Below are 5125 nucleotides of genomic sequence, written 5' to 3' on the forward strand. Positions count from 1 at the left end.
ACATGCAATGCATGGTCAAGGTCACACAGAGAGCTTAAAGCTGGGAGTCACACCCAGGAAGATGGTCAGAGAAGGAGAAGCCACAGTCCTGGGATAGTTCTACAGCTGCCCAGAATGACACTCAGTGGAAGAATGTGGTTTTCTCCTTGGCAACCATACACCTAACATTGGTACCACAGTTTGTTAGAATGAGAAGTCCTTTTCCATGTGTTGTCTATTTAACCCTCACATCTACCCTGCTGGGTGGTTTTATTATTTGCACAGGAGGTAGTGTGGCTCCCGGAGGATTGTGGCAGCAGCAGAGTCTGCAAGGAGATGCAGAGGGCAACCGAGAAGTTCTGCCAGGGTAGGAACAATGACGTGGCCAGTAATGTAGGTGGGGCTGTGGAAGTTGGGGGGAGGGGCAAATACCCCAAGGAGGACCGGTCTTGACCTTGTGGACAGAATAATAGCATATTTTTGCCAAATATGTCCTGTGGACCAGGCTTGATCTGGCCCTGACTCTCCTCACCGCTTCCCCCGCCCCCCTCAGCTTGGAGCTAGCCAGTGAAGCATGGCAGCCTGTTGCTTGGACTCCCTGACACAGCAGATGTGGGGGCCAGGCTCCAAGTAGACTGAAAGATAACCTGGGGGCCCAGGTCATGGTTCTGGAATAGGACGTCAGAAGTACCAACCTCTGACACAATCTTTCTCATTCCCCAGGATGCTCTAGACTTGCCCTTGGCCCACAGATGGGCCCAGAAGACATCTAAGGTCACCCTAAAGGCAGGCAGCCTTGTCCATTGGCTCTCAGAGCCTAGGAGTTGTGTATTATTATTCTTATTTTGCAGACTAGGAAACTGAGGTTTAAAGAGTTTATCTTGCCTCTCTCTTTCCTTGCCCACAGTGCCATCAACACTTCAGGCATTGGCCAGGGAGGTGAACTGACCTCAGTGGTTAATGAAGATGAGTATGTGTTCCTGAAGTGGTGGGCTTTAAAGTCGGACTCTAATGGAGGAGCTGTGTGGCTCAGTTGTGTCAGGGCAGAAGGCAAGGCTGAGCAAGAGAGGGAAGGCAGCCCTAGGCAGCAAACTGGCAACCTGGGCAACAGAACAGGTGGATCTTAGTAAGGAGCCAAATGGTGCAACTTTACTGGTGGTGGAGGGTCTGCAAGCATGCACAGGGACAATGTCAGTCTTTCCTTGGAGTGATGGAGCCCAGGAGATGGATGGAGTCATGGGAGAGTGCATTCCCACAGACAGGGAAGAATGTGGAGGCAGGACCATTGACCCAAATGTGGGTGGGCTTGGAGTCTATGAAAAATGGGTTCAATGTTCCCTCAGAACTGTGGTTTCAAATTTGCTTGTCCACTGGAATTGCTTGAACAGCTTTAAAAATATTGGTAGTTGGGTCCTACCCCACAGAAATTCAGATGCAATTGGTCTGGTTTGTGAGCTGGGCATTGGTATTTTTAAAAGATCCTGTGGTGGTTCTGATGTGCAGCCACGGTTGAGAACCGCTAGCTTAGCGGGGGAAGGTAATTGCGCATGTCACATACTGGGCCAGGAGTGAGATGGAAGTGAATGGTGCATGGTAGCTATGCAAAGAAGGGGTAACAAATGACTCAATCTGTAGGTTCTTAAAACAGGAATTAGATTTCCTAAACAAAATCCTACTAAAATGCCCCACAGATAACTTAAAGCAGTCCTGTGGTGGAAAAAATTGAATAATCACCTAATTTATTTCTTCATTATGATGAGATTTGCATCCATTAGTCTTTTTCATGACATATCCTTGGAAAGTGAGGGACAGTTGGATGCCCCAGGGTTTAGAATTGTGGGGACCAGGCTTCAGCTCAGCTCATACAGTTCTTAAACTCATGTGCAAAATAAGTTTGCAAACTCCCCACCTCTGGGCCTAAAGACTGGAAGGCACTAATGTTGTTGTTGTCATTTCTAAGATTTTATTTATTTATTTGAGAGAGAGAGCACACAAACGGAAGGGAGGGACATAGGGAGAGTGAGAAGCAGACCCCTGCTGAGCAGGGAGCCTGATGCAGGCTCAATCCCAGGACCCCGGGATCATGACCTGAACTGAAGATAGACACTTAAATAACTGAGCCATCCAGGTGCCTCGGCACTAATGTTTTTAGATGGAACCTGGAAAAGGTGTGTCTAACAAACTAGCAAACTCCCCAGGTGACTATGTGACAAAGATGATCTGTGGCCCCATGTTGAGAAATGCTGATTTAGGGACAGGGTATAAAGTCTTAATGTATTTGGTTCTCTTAGGAGCACTCTAAGCCACCCTATCAGCATCCGGTGTGAAGAATATTTACAGTTTAATGGAAGCTGGAGGGAGGAAAATCAATTCCTAGTGCTCCAGTCTAAGTATTTGTCTAGAGCGAGTGCAAGGGATGTCCCATTTGGTATGTCCTCACATATCACAAGACTCATGACAGTGCCTGCATGCAGAGCTTCAGCCTGTCAAGAAGAATTTTACACTCCACAGCCCAAGGCAGCCCCATATCTGAAACACTGTCAGAAATGCTGAAAGCCCTCTAGAGCCTTCCACCTGAGGCTGGGGGATATGGGGCAGCTGGCTTCCTGGTTCATCTTTGCTTAAGGCCCTCGTGGTCTGAGAGGGAAGCTCTAAAGATGGAGGGTTGCCTAGGAGTTTTGCCTGAGTGACATTGTATAGCTAGGATACTCCATGAATACTCCCTCAGCACAGCCAAGGTTTCTAAGCTCACCAGATAGTGGGGATGTGTTAATGTGCCCTCATGCACAATAGAAAAGCAGGCCCATGCTAAAGAAAAACAGAGACAGATCTGCTTCAGGGAGGAGTCATCTTGTTTTCAGTTAGGGATGAGCATTTCATTTAATTGTTTCATTGGGGGTATCACTAACCACTTTAACTATGGGGAGAGAGCCCATATCATGCATAGTCCTGAGCAAAAGAATGCCAGGCTAAAGGGAGGGGACACAGAAGAACGGTGATGGGATTCAGGAAGGGGCTAGGTAGCCAGCCCCACTGCAAGTCTTGGACGTGGTTCCTCTTGGCATCTTACTTTTCCCTCATTGAAAGGATGCATGCTGGCTGTCCCTGCACCTTTGGGGGTTAAGGAGATCATGTTGTCCTCCAACAAACCATTTTAGCTGCAAAGAATGAAGACCAGAAAATGAGTTGTACATTGGAGAAGACCTTTGCTGATGCTATGACTCTTGCTGAAAGATCAAGAGACTGTGACAAAGCAGCAAAATCTCTTTATGAGCAAACCATGGCTCTCAAGAGGAGTGGAAGTAATGAAGCAGTATTAGGAAGAAATTCAAGAACTGAATGAAGACTCAAGATATTGGCGAAGGCACAGCAGAGATCAGATGGAGACTGGCAGCAAGAGCACAAAGAACTTCATACATCCCTGGAGGAACATCAGTAGGCTTTGGGACTTACCATGAGCAAGTGCTGAGAGCAAATGTTTGGGTTGCTAATGGCTAACCAAAAGGATGACCTTGGTATAATAATGAAATTTAATGAGCATCACTCTAAGATATTATGATCCCATGCTGACCAGGTAATGGAAATAGCAGCAGTAATGAGGAAAGCCACTGAGATTGGTGAGCATCAGGGTTGTATGAATAGGAAAAGAATTTTCAACTTAAACAGGAAATCAAGGATTTGAGAGAAATCCTACAAACTCAAGATTCAAGTTTTAGCCTCACAAAAGATGATGCATAAGAAAGTACACTCTTTGTTATCAGTCTCTGTCAATTCTTGCCAATTGATCTGAACCTGAGAAGAGCTGAACATTTCTGTGACATGGCTCCAAAAGAGCCCCAGGGCTGGCCTGCTACATTAGTTAGTTAATGGAATAATAGTGAATAATAAGAAATCACCACCTGAATCATTTATTACTTTTAGATTATGTACAATACACTGGCAAGTGACATTTTTAAAAGATCATTTCTGAAAATGCATAATAAAAGAACTAGACATTATTCTTATTAAAATGTAATTTAAAAATAATTCAATAGATGGGAAGTTCTCCAGATGAAATCATAGGGTAATTCCATGTTTATTTTTTGAGGAATTGCTGCTCTCCAAAGTGGCTGCACCATTTTACATTCCCATCAGCGATGTAGGAGAGTTTCAATCTCTCCACATCCTATTATTGTCTCTTTTTTATTAGAACCATCGTATTAACTGTGAAGTGGTACCTCCCTGTGGTTTTGATTAGCATTTCCCTAATGATTAATAATATTATGCATTTTTTCATGTGGTCCCCTGCACCAGTAAACTCACCCCATTAATCCTTTGGATGCAAAAAACAAAGGCCAAGGGATGCTTACCTGGTACTTCCAAGACATAAGGCTGTACTTTTAGGCATCTTAGGTGCACCATGTCGTGTTGTTGCCTCCAGAAAACATGTAGGAACCGGTCCAGTCATTTAAACTTTGACCCCTTTTCCTTTCTACTGCTCCTTCTTTTCCAAAAGTGCCTGCTTTGCTTGAGTAGCTTTGAAAACTTGATAAGCCGCCCTTTTTTTCCAGATTTTCTGGAACCAAAGGGATCATGTTTCTTTACTCTTGCTCTGTCATCTTTCCCTATTTTTATTTTCTTAATGGTATTGTTTGAAGTATAAATGTTTTTAGTTCGATGATGTTTTTAGTCCAATTTATCTACTTCTTCTGTAGCTTTTGCTTTTGGTGTCATATTTAAGCAAACAATGCCAAACCCAGGGTCATTAAGATTTACTTTTGCGCTTTCTTGTGAGAGTTTTATAGTTCTAGCTTATACATTTAAGTCTATGATCTCTTTTTGAGTTAATTATTGCATATGGTGTGAGGTAAGGGTCCAAGGTCATCCTTTTGAATACGGATATCCAGTTGTCCTAGCACTATTCGTGGAAAAAACTATTCTTTCCCCAATAAAATGTCTTGGTATCCTTGTCAAAAAATAAACTGGCCATAAATGTAAGGGCTTATTTCTGGACTCCCAATTCCAGTCCAGTTATGTGTCTGTTCTTACACCAGTAGAACATTGTCTTGATTACCACAGCTTTATAGTAAGTTTTGAAATCAGGAAGTATCAGTCCTCCCAACTTGGCTGTTCCTTGCATGATTATTTTGGCTACTTGGGCCCATAT

The 5125-nt window shown here is 43.9% G+C and overlaps 1 pseudogene; it reads left to right on the forward strand.

The window, feature by feature from the left end:
• The first annotated feature begins 3160 nt into the window (after window positions 1-3160).
• On the forward strand, window positions 3161-3846 carry LOC118547959 (FGFR1 oncogene partner 2 homolog pseudogene; annotated as a pseudogene).
• The last annotated feature ends 1279 nt before the right edge of the window (window positions 3847-5125 follow it).

This window comes from Halichoerus grypus, chromosome 4, assembly GCF_964656455.1.
Source record: "Halichoerus grypus chromosome 4, mHalGry1.hap1.1, whole genome shotgun sequence".
NCBI classification, from domain to species: domain Eukaryota; kingdom Metazoa; phylum Chordata; class Mammalia; order Carnivora; family Phocidae; genus Halichoerus; species Halichoerus grypus.